The sequence below is a fragment of the Protopterus annectens genome, chromosome 5.part0 (genome assembly GCF_019279795.1).
Source record: "Protopterus annectens isolate FY-2018-M chromosome 5.part0, PAN1.0, whole genome shotgun sequence".
NCBI lineage: Eukaryota > Metazoa > Chordata > Ceratodontiformes > Protopteridae > Protopterus > Protopterus annectens.
In genome coordinates, this window is record NC_056735.1 from 611,387,803 (window position 1) to 611,400,196 (window position 12,394).

Consider the following 12,394-nt stretch of genomic DNA (forward strand, 5'->3'; position numbering starts at 1 on the left):
TAGCCCTGCATTACACCTAAGAATGCATAAGCTAAGACCTTATAATGTCACACACATACAGGCCTAGTTGAAGTATCGCACCATTCAGTCTTTCAACTGTATATCTGTAATGAACATGATTGCTAAACACTTCACCTATGTGAAAAAGTAGGCATTCTCTTTTACATAGGTTTGAAGCCCACATTGTACAAATCACTTTTAAAAGTGGGTAAGTCCCCACAAAATATGTGTCAAGCCATCCCCTTGATTGTTCCAAATTCATGGCTTAAAAGCCAAGTCATTTAGCATTTTAGTTTTGGCCATTGGACAAAGTGTGTCCAGGTATAACAGCACATATGCCATAAATCAATGTCAAATATCATATCATCATTGCTGTTTCATAAACTCCCTTCCTTTTTGTATGGCAATGTTTTTTTTCCCTTACCATAGCGTAAATGCATTTAGCATGCTTGTGCATGTTTGCGCACTGGTCATGAAACTCAATATCACAATTTGGCAAGAAACCATTTCTACTGTTATTGGAGGACCTTCGCAGACATGGCAGAAGATGAGAAGGATGATGCCAAATCCAGGGCACAGAGGTGGAGTGTGGAGAAGTCAAAAATCTTTGCTGCACTCCCAATGAAGTGCTGCAGGGGGGAACTGTACTAGATCTCAGTACAAGGTTGAGGCTTGGAGCAGCCTAGCCAAGGCTGTCTCTTGTGCGACTGACATACCATGCATTGGGGAACAGTGTAGGTGCCACTACAGTGAATTTAAGAGGCATAATCAAGCACCACTCAACAGTGACTGGAGGAGTTTTGAACTGCTAACACTCCTGAGTTGTGTAAGTTTACAGAACAAAAAACTTGAACTGATATGCATAATGTTTTCATGTCTCTTTTACTTTCATTCTTTATTTTACAGCTGCAAATCACAGTGAAAATGGAGGCACATGTTGAGAGATAGTTTCATAGTTAGTTTCATTGTATAGTACTAGGCTATCTGCCCTGGGGCATTTGTAAGCCTAGTCATAGTGATGTGGCTTTTGCCACCCCATGAAATGGTACAAAAATGTACAGAAAAAATCTAGAATACTGTGCCTCTGTCTAGTAGTGACACAATGAAGGTCCCTTTATATAATAAAATTAGTTTACTGTGCCCCTATCTAGCAGTGACACAGATGTGACCCCTGGGGTAAACTTATGATCTTCCATCCACTCATCAAGATTTCTCTTGAAGAGAGTCAGTGAGGGGCTCTGCCTAATACGAACTGGGATCCTGTTCCAAAGCATGGGAAGCCTCTGGGTTATTAATCTATCCCTCCAGCATGTCCTATTCATACTTGTGCCGAGGTTTAAGTCTTTAGCTCTCGTGGTCCTGATGGATTTGGATTTTTTGAGGTGGAGCATGTCCATCAGATCCTGATTGGACATGGCCTTGTACGTCAGGCAGAGATCACTTCTGAGCAGGCGGTATGCTACTGAATAGAGCTGAAGTTTCTTTAGTCTGGCAGAATAAGACATATGTTGGAGACCCTTGATCCTTTTGGTGAGGTACTTTTGTGGTCTCTCCAGCTGTTGCAAATGCCGGGTGAGGTACATACCAAATGGGGCATTGTACTCAATCATGGATCTGATGAGGGAGGAATATAGGGGTACAATGACATCCTTGGATCTGGATGTGAATCTCTTCATGATGAGGTGTGCAAGGTGGAATGTTTTTCTAACCACTTTGGCAACGTGGGTGTCAAATGAGAGGTCGCTGTCTACTTGGGTCCCTAGGTCTCTGATTACTTTTTCCGTACTCAGTGGGTTGCTGTCTATGTGATAATTTGTGGGTACTTTGTTTTTCCAAAGGGATGACTATACATTTTTTGGCATTTAGTTTAAGGCCGTGACTACGGCACCAGTTGTCCGTTTCAGTGAGGCCTTTTTGTAGGATGTGTGTGTCTGCTGGTGAATCGACTATGGCGCCTAGTTTGCAGTCATCTGCGAACTTTGTCAGTCACAGCCCTCCCATGTTTGCTTTAACATCTGAGAAATAAATCCCGAACAAGAGGGGTCCCAGGACAGATCCCTGTGGGACACCACTTGTGACTGGCTTTGAGTCTGACATTGCTCCAGTGATTTTAACTTTATGGGTTCTGTCCTTTAGCCAGTTTGCAACCCATCTAGTGACATAAGGGTTTACTTTTAAGTTGTTTAGCTTATCTATGATGCCTGAGTGGGGTATTGTGTCGAAGGCCTTAGTCAAGTCCAGGTATGCTGTATGGACTGCTTTGCCCTCATCAGTGGCTCTAGTGACTGTTTTGAAAAAGTCAACCAGGTTTAAAAGGCAGGATCTGCCCTTTACAAAGCCGAACTGGGTGGGGTCAAGTGTCTGTAGGTCCCCTATGTCTCTGTTTATGAGTTCCATAATGATTCTTTCCATAGCTTTGCAGACCAGGCTAGATAAGCTTATGGGGCGGTAGTTTCCAGGGTCTGCAGAGGCACCCCCTCTTGTGGAGTGGGACCACTGTTGCTGTATGCCAGTGTTCAGGTACATATCTCGAAGTAAGGCTAAGGTTAAATAGCATTTTTATGTGTGGGTTTAGCTCCTCTTGGAGTTCACGTAACACGCACCCCGGGATACCGTCAGGTCTCATTGATGCTGTGTTTTTTGCTTTGTTTAGGGCGGTTCTCACTTAGACATCTGAGATGACAGGGAGATTACATTCAGCTGGGATAAGTATTTCTTCTTTTGGGGGTGAAGGAGGGGAGAAATTTGCACTGAACCTGTCAGCCAGAATGTTGGCAATATCTGTGGGTTCAGTGCATTTTTTGTTGTTGCGAACCAACTCTGAGCATATCTGAGGGTTTCCGCCCAGGTTTCTGACATAGCTGAAGAAGGCTTTGTGATTATCTTTAGTGTCCTTAGCGATTTTTCTCTCAAAGTTTGCCTTGGATGTTTTTATGAGAGAACGTAGTTTTCTGCTAATGTTGATCAGAGATGTCTTCCCTTCATGGGATTTCGCTCTGATGTGCAGTAGCTTCCTTCTTTTGTTATACAATTTGTTTATGGCTGAGGTCCACCAGACAGGATGCTTACATTTGGTGGAGAGGGACTTGGATTTGTTTGGGATTGCATGATCCATGCATTCTTGGAGATGTCCATAGAAAGCATTTGTGAAGGATTCGGCATTGTGGGATGTGGTATCCACTGGCACAGTGGGCTTAAAGGATACCATCTCAGTCTTAAGAAGAGTGAAGTCTGCTTTTGAGAAGTTTTTCACTGTGGTCTTTTGTGCTGGGGTGGAGGTGGGATATGTATATCCAGGGTGATTAGTTTGTGGTCAGATCTCACTAGTGAGGGGTATACTTCGGTGTGGAGCATTTTGTCCCCATGTTTGTGATGATCAGGTCTAGTATATTATCTCCCCTAGTGGGAGAGGTGACTAGTTGTTCCAGTGCATTTGAATTTATGAATTCCAGGAACCTTTGGGCTAGGGTATTAGGGCTAGAATAATGTACCCAATCTATGTTTGGGTAGTTGAAGTCTCCCAGAATGATGGTATTTTGTGATACATTCATATCCTCCAATGTCTTCAGGAAGGCTGAGTGGGGTTCTTGAGATTGGGAGGGTGGTCTGTAACATGCTACCAGTTGTATAGCAGTTTTGCCTATGGTTAGTTGCACCTGTATGGTCTCTGATGCTTCATGTGTTGCTACTAACCTGGAGGTGTGGGTGTCCTTTATGAATATGGACACTCCCCCTCCCTTTGTGGTTCGGCCTGGGTTTTGGGGCCGAAAAGCATGATACGAGGTATAGCCTGGTAGCACTGGGGTGCTCTCAGGAGCCTTGAACCAGGTTTCAGTTACTGCACAGACGTCAATGTTCTCCATGCTGAGGAGTGCATCAAGTGCCTGCATCTTGAGATTTAGACTTCTGGCGTTGAGCAGCATTACCCTTAGTTTTTTCCATTTTTGTTTTCTAAGGAGGTGGGTTTGTCTTTTGAGCCTTGCCTAAAAAAGGCACTATGGGGGTGGCAAGAGCCTTAGCCAATATCTGGAAGCCCAGTGGTGACAGGTGTAAGCCATCCCTTGCGAAGCAGCGTGGCTTGTCCAACATATCATCCCAGGCAGACAGACATTGGATCCCCTTAGAATGACACCAGTACTTGAGCCAATTGTTAAAGCTGATTATCTTGTCTTTGTATTGTGGTATCATTCTTGGTGAGGGCAAGATGCTGCTCAGGGTCAGGGTCATACCAGCCTGGGCTACATAATCGGAGAGCTCCTCTATGTCTCTTTTCATGTAGTCCAGGGAGGTACGTCTCAGGTCATTCACACCAGCATGGACAATGACAGAGTCATATTTGTACTTGCTTTGGAGTGACCTGAGTGCGTGTGTTATGTGGCGGATCCTAGCTCCCGATAGACAGCTCACAGTCACCTTCTCCTTGTTCAGCCTGGTCAGTGGGACATCTGTGTGTCTGACTATGGAGTCACCTATTACTAGTGTATCAGGCAAGGTGTTCGGCCTTAAGGGCTGCGATTGGTCGACACACTGATTTATTGAAGTATGTGTTGCATGTGTTTTGTTTTGAGGTGGTGGATTTTTGGATGTCTGCTTTGGGAGCCTCTGTGGTTTTGGTAAGTTTTTTTATTAGAGCCTCAGAGTATGTCTTTGTGTTTTTATGTGTTTGGTTTGCAGTTGTGGTAGGTCTATGTGGGACTGGGATTGTTGTGTGTGTGGTTGCCATCTCCTCCTGTCTGGTCATGCCAGCCCTGAGTTGAGAGAGTTCAGCCTCCAGTTTGGCTATATAGTTGCATCTCTCACATGTATTTGTGTTTGTTGGGAGGAGGAGAGGGTTGTCTGTGTACATGAGACAATTGTAGCATTGTCTCAAGATACCCAGATTGACCAGCTGAACTGGAGACGATGCCAGTAATCTACCACTCGACATGCTAGAACAGTATAAGGGAGTGGTATACCTTTAAGGGAAGTGGATATTCACAGTGGTGGTATGTAGATTTAGTGCTTTACTTAGTACGAGAGTGCTTACTTAGTAGAGAAGTATTGAGAAGAAGTGCTAGGCTTATAATACAGTGAGTAGTCTGGTTATACTAAGAGTAGAGCTTCCTTAAGGGAAAATTTGAAGAGCAGACTTGGCGGAGCCAGAAAAACTTTAACCTTGTTTAATATGCACACGACCGCGCAAAGCCGTGCAAACGCGGATTTTAAACAGTGAACTACAAAAGAGCTAGAAATGGTCCCAAACAACCAATTACTACAGCTTCTTGTGCTGAGGTCACTTCCCCCAAGGACAGGTAGGCCGCTCAAGGCTCCCCACTCCCACTGGTGAGCAAAGAAACTTCCTTCCATCCAAGTAAGGTAATGGACAACACAGGAACTACACCACAGCCCAGAATACAGCAATGCCTGTAAACTGGTCTAAACTAGTCGAGGAAGGCGGGAAAACAAGGATTATTTTTTTGGTAGAAACACACAGAAAATGCAGAAACAGTGATAAATTAGTTACACAGGCTAGCACACTTTAGTGGGCAGCCACCACAGTTAAATTAAACAAACAAACAAGCAAACTTTCGATCAAATTCGATTAAAATGTAACTTTAAGTGCAGATTTTAAAATAATGCAGCAATCAGTTAAAAAACATTTCTGGCTAGTTCAAGGTAAGCTACAGAAGCTATTTCAAGTGAAAAAAAAGTAAAGATACTTAAATCCAGAAGGTAGTCGCTTTTCTGAGTTCCCTGCTGCTAGGACCACTCTGTAAACCCACGTGGAGCTTGTCTGAGCAGTATAGCCAGAAAAAAACGCCCAGAGGCAGATTTTAAACGCCCAGAGGCGGATTTTAAACAGTGAACTACATTGGAGCTATTCAGAGAGTTAAGAGATGTATCGACAGTACAACTGACTAGTGTACTAAATAAATTGTGATTCATAGATCAGTATCACCTTCATCATGCATATCTTAACTGTAAAAGCAAGCATGCATGCTTTCTTCTGTAGCGCTTCATAATTGTATTAGGCGAGTTTATTAGTGTATTCAGACTATGTGGTTTCATTTCCCACAAGAAACCTATAGATTCAGGTTCAGAAAGTATAATTTTTAAATTTGAAATGCAGCAATATTGGCTTTAATACCATGTTGTTAAGTTAATCTGTAGTATCTTCAGAAGCATATATGGAACAGGAGCCTATTCCAAGGATTACTTGTAACAATTCATAATTGTTTTTATGATTGTGAAAGCTCTATAGATACTATAATAATAAAGGGATATTTATTATAATAAAACATGAACTTGACATATCCTGATTTTAATCATATCTTTTCTTTTTTGTCTCACCCCACCTCCCTATCTCTCTATTTTTTTTGGGGGGGAGGGGGTTGGGGTTTACCTGGGCTCACACCATACTGATATTGTACCTTTTTGCCAGCAAATCAAATGCATTTCAGCATAGAGATGTGGGGCAACTGCTGCGGCTCGGCCTGCCAAACTTTCACACACTGCTACACTAACACCCAGAACCTCTGGGATGCAACCTAGCAGTACTGCCTCCACAACTCTTGCCAAACCTGGTCCATCCTCATCAGGTAGCATTACCCCAGCTAGGGATGCAGTGGTACCATCCAGGAGTACTGGTTGAGGTGGTGATTATGTCATGTGCCACAAGCTGTCACGAATGTTGCATGATCTAATAGAGATTGGCCTTGTTTAGTGCCCACATAAGCCACCTGTTGAGATTGCTCATTAAATTAGAAAACAGTCTCCCATGTCAAGCAGTTTCACAGGCAACTGTGGAAGTGGACAGTGATGACAGTTCTGAGAGTGAGGACTAGATTCTCACTGCTCCCATGCTTGATGGGCTTGTGACTCCAATATCCCATAGCTATCCTCAATCATGCTGTCCCCCAACCTTTTTGTGGTGTCTATGGTTAATCATCAAACACTATTATTAATCAAACGGCTGTTCATTGTATACTAACTGTCAAAACTTTTGTTAATCAAATGGCCATATCATTGTAGCGATTTTCATCGAATGATGATAATTGGCCAACATAAAGGACACGTTACTAAATACTTACTTGCTGGTAATGTAGGTATAGAGAAACCTTCCCTTTCTCCACTGTAGTGCGACCTCGGAGTTGGTATATATAATTAAGAGGGGGCATGGAAGGTGTATCCCCTCACATAACAAGTGCCCAGTGTTGTACTAAAGTTTCTCTTGTGGGGGTTGCACACCCACTGCTAATTCTATATACCAACTCCTAGGTCTAATGACAGTGGGGAAAGGGCAAGTTTCCCTATAGCTATTTTACCATTAGTATTTGGTAACACTTTCTTTATGTTGGCCAACTATCATTGTTAGATGAAAATGTAGTTTCAGCAGTTAGTATTTGATGAACAGACGTTCAATAAACATGCTGTTTGATGATTAACCATAGACCTATTTTTGTGTCCATTACCATCCCTATATCTGTCTTGTATATCTTGTTTGAGTACACCTGCTTCCTCACCTACCCTCCCTACCTGACCCTTACATTCCTAGGTCCCTTCCCCAACATTGCTCTCTTTTTGAAATCCACAAAATAATGGACACCTGTCCCACACAAAAAATGTGACCGATATATAGCTCTACACTTTGAATAGGTGTTTTCTTCACACATTGATTTGGTACAATTGGCTGTACAGCACGGTTGCCATTTTGTCACCCATCCATGTTGTGGTAACGGTCCAGATTCATCAAATTTTGTCTACATGTGCACATTACTGTGTTGAAGAAGTGGGTATCTATGGTTCATTCCTAATTCCCTTCTGCCAATTCCTGTATAGCTTCCCCTTTGTTCTTCCCTCTGTTTGCCACCCCATTTCACCACGTTCCTATCAACCCCAATTTCATACATTAGATCTGGTAAAAAAATGGAATCATGCACAATGCACATGGCGAGAAATGGCCCATAATGAAGTCTTCACTTTCTGTCCTCTGGATTTGAACAGAGTTTGGCATCACCCACTAATGCCTAGCAGTAGTGAATGGCTGATCATTTCTGTGGCAAAACCTGGTGAGTTTTTGCCATCAGCCACACTAGTCATGTTATCTACTTGCAATCCTGCTTAAACTCACAGCTCTAAAAGAACACAGAGTTAACACAGAGTAAAGCCACTACTTTGAAACAGTTAACCTAACATTTTTGTACACTGCTGGATGTAACAAAGTATAACTTCCTATGTGGAGTGTTGACGTAAATCACTTGATTCAAGATTTTTTTTTTTGCTCATAGCATCAAGGGTTAAATTCCAGATGCATCTCACATAATTTCTTAGTGTGATGTTATGTATCTATGACATACTTAATTACCCACATGTTAACATTTGCCATAGTTATAAGTTCTCTTGGTGATATATTGGATGCTGACCAAAAAGAGTATTTGGAGTAACATCCATCCTCACTACTAGGAGATATTTATCTAACCTTGTTCTGCTTGTCATAAGCTTGTTGTCTCTTTCCTAACCATTCTTTACCCATATCAGCCACTTCATGCTTCACAGCATGGCAGTTTAGTAATGAGAACACAGCAGAAGCCATTACAACAAACATTGTTATGTGTATGTCCATCTGTTATCATATTCAACACTTCACACCTACCCCTCTTTATGTGTGTGTAGCTACTAGTGTGATAGATGTAAACATCATCTCATGGTTTCTACCTACTATCATGACTCTGTTGATGGATTATATCAACATATTACCTTGATTCAATAGGTTTTCAGTGTTCCTATAGTGAGCAATGTTTCAAAATCTGCTGTAAGTTCCACTTCGTGTAATGCTCATGTGATGATCAGATGTATAAACGTATGTTTACATCTTGTCAAGGCTTATAAGTCAGCAGTAGGGAATGCTCTTAAGGACTGATTTTAGAAGTCTCTTTTCTGTGTATATGTTGCCTATCCATCTGTCTTCCCCTTCTCCTACATAAGCATGATATGTCTGCCTATCACGTAAACTGAAAGGTGGGCCACAATCAGGGTTGCCAGATTTCCAGCCCCCCAGGAGGGACAAAAAAAAAAGAAGGTCTCTCCCGGCAAGTGAAGACCAAAAAAAAAAAAAAAAAAAGGTCTTCGGCAACTGAAGATCAAAAAAAAAAAAAGGTCTTTAATGCGGAACAGAGTTCCACATTAAAGAACTGAGCTCACTCAGTAGCTCTGCACTAAACACGGAGCTTCTTGTGTTTAATGCAGTGCAGTTCCGCATTCAACACAAGTAGCTCCGTGTTTAGTGATTTTTGATTGGCCCGTATACCGGCATATGGGCCAATCAAAAATCGCTAAACACGGAGCGTCTCGTGTTTAATGCGGAACACAAGAAGCTCCGTGTTTAGCAATTTTTGATTGGCCCCTATGCCAGGTATACGGGACAATCAAAAACAAAACAAAAAAAAAAAAAAAACAAACAAAGCGGAGGCTGGCCGGGATTTAAACCGGCAGGGCGGGACTCGGGATCAGGCTGCTGATCTCGGGACAGTCCCGCCCAAATAGGGACATCTGGCAACCCTGGCCACAATTGATATAACTATCAAAAATCAGTTCCCACATGACAGCATTATATTTCAGATGTCCTACATCTTCTTCAAACAGATGCATATGAATGTATTAATTATTGTCACTCTATATCTCCTCTGTCCTTATCTCATGCAATTCATGCTACAGAGCAGGTCATATTCTGATTGAGAAGACACATCATACCAACACACTATTAGGATGTTCAAGAATGTGGTAGGACAGTACCTCTTACATCCTCTACATCCCTGTGTATGTCATCAGCTCCTTTGTCTCATCAGAATATACTGTAGCTTCTTTAGTAAGATGATGGCCCTACATAGTTAGCATATCTGATGAGTCTTAATAATCATTTCAAAAGATGTACCACCCTTGTCATTTGAAGAAAGCTGTACACACAATTACTTTGAGATTTTCAGTGAGACCCGGAAAACAGCTACTAGTTGTAGACGTGTATTTAGGAAGACACATACTTTAGTGCAGTAAACTGACTGTCACATTTGCAGACCTGATCACATTTACTTCATTAATAACATCCTGACACCATTGGTAAAAAAAGAGAACAATCTGGATTTGAACACTGGCTCACTTGTGCTTTGATCAGAAGCTTATTGATCTTACACACTGTGCTACAGAGAAAGCTAGGCAGCAGATGTATTTTTCACACTCAGTACTGTCAAGAGTGCTGATGGCCACACATCACCGCTGATCCTGTTTGCGTTAAAGAAGGTGTACTAAATCAAAATTTTCACTGTTTTACTTAAGCAGAGGACCGCATTTGCTCTGCACTTAACGTCGCACAAATGGGTAAGGCAAGGCCAGCAATTATGTATGGAATAAAACTTTCACCAATACATTCCAAACGTAGACTACAGCATGAGCATCTTACTAGCTGTCAGCAATTTCTCCCATACAGATCTTGCAAGCCTGACACATGAAACATTAACAACAAACAGACGTATTTTGCAATTAGCCCCAATCAAGTCAGTGACTTTATGTCCTTATTTGTGCACAGTTTGGCAGTGAGAAGCTGTAGACAGTGGTACTTCACAAGTCCAAGTTGAATTCCTGAAATTCAAGTCATGCATGAGGTAATATGTTGCCATCTTCAACACAAATCAGCTTCTTGGAGATGCAATTTGGGAAGAAGTGTAGAGCATGTCTAACTATGGTTACAGTTTTCTAATCCTCCAATATATGGAAATGCATTCATAAACACAAGAGAAAGGCAGTGACATGTATGTTTGACTGAACACATACTTTCTGATATTCATGCGTGCCCTGCAGCAATACACTTGCAGGACTTGGGCCATTGTCAGCCTCCAGAATTACAGAGCATAACTGCATTGTTACATTTGGTGCGGCTTTATAGTGACATTGGATATTGTTCATCCATGATAATATCCCATTGATATTGTTAGTAACTTGTATTAATGTGGACATACCTTCATCTGAATATGAAAACACATAACTTCATCATTGTACTACTGATGTCTCCAAAGTGTATGTGTGTGTGTGTGTGTGTGTGTGTGTGTGTGTGTGTGTGTGTGTGTGTGTGTGTGTGTGTGTGTCAGCTACACAACATGCTAAGGAACAACTACGTCTGTCTCACTTCTGCAATATGCATTCATGACAGCTTCATTCACCTAGGTTGTCAGGAAGTATTTGTATGCACTTTTGCAAACTGTGCTCATGCAATCATAAGTCCTGGCCTTGAACCCAAGACTCAACAGTATATGTTACCTGCAACACTATGATGATGCCATCCTCTATAAGATGCACTCTGACACTGTTAAAATAAGACTTCTGCAGTAGTGCAAGTGTTACATACTGTGTTCCCTCATTTGTGTAATTAGATAAGTAAGGATTCTAATCATACAGCAGTCACCTTATGTGTGTTTGTGTGTCTATGTCTGAGTGTGTGCATGTATAGTCAGAAGAACATGAGTCCAGGTTCTGCCACCCTCACTCAAGTAGATACTTTTACAGTGATGCATGACTCCACAGCAATTTCATACAGCCCTCCCAACTTCCACTTCTAAGCATACACTGATGATTTCATCCTCTATAAACTGCATTGTGACACTGCTAAACCAGCCTTGTGTGGTGGCACTAGTGTTAAGTAGTGTTTTCTGCAGCTTGTATAATTAGATAGGTAGAGGGTTTAATCTCACTGTAATCAACTTGTGTATTTATTTCTGTTCATTTAGCTATCAATCTGGTGACAATTTTACATCAGGATGTGAGTCTACATCTGTGTCAGACACTCCTCCCAAACATCTTCTTTTTAGTATACAGTGATGCTATCATCTTCTATAACGTGAACTCACTCTGACAGTATAAAGCTCAGATGTCTGCAATGGTGTAAGCATTATGTACTATGCTTTCCAACTTGTGTAACTAGATATGTAAGGGTTCTAAACTCCCAACAATCAATGTGTGTGTGTGTACATTTGTGTGTGTGTGTGTGTGTGTGTGTGTGTGTGTGTGTGTGTGTGTGTGTGTGTGTGTGTGTGTGTGTGTGTGCGTGTGTGTGTGTGTGTGTGTGGGTGAGTCTTTGTTCAACTATCAGTTTGGAGACAATGTTACACCAGGATACGAGTCCACAGCAATGTCAGACACTCCTTCCAACATACACTGATGATATCATCCTCTATAAAGTGTACTCTGACACTGTTAAAGTCAAACATATGTGGTGGTTCTAATCTTATGTTGAATAGAATCCAGACTGAATACCTAGTGTGACATTCGAATCTGACCTCAGTCAACTGTGGTGTATATTAAGGTCATTGTATAATATGTTATATCGCCTTTCATTTGACTCCCACTCAGGAGAAGCTTTTACATAGCC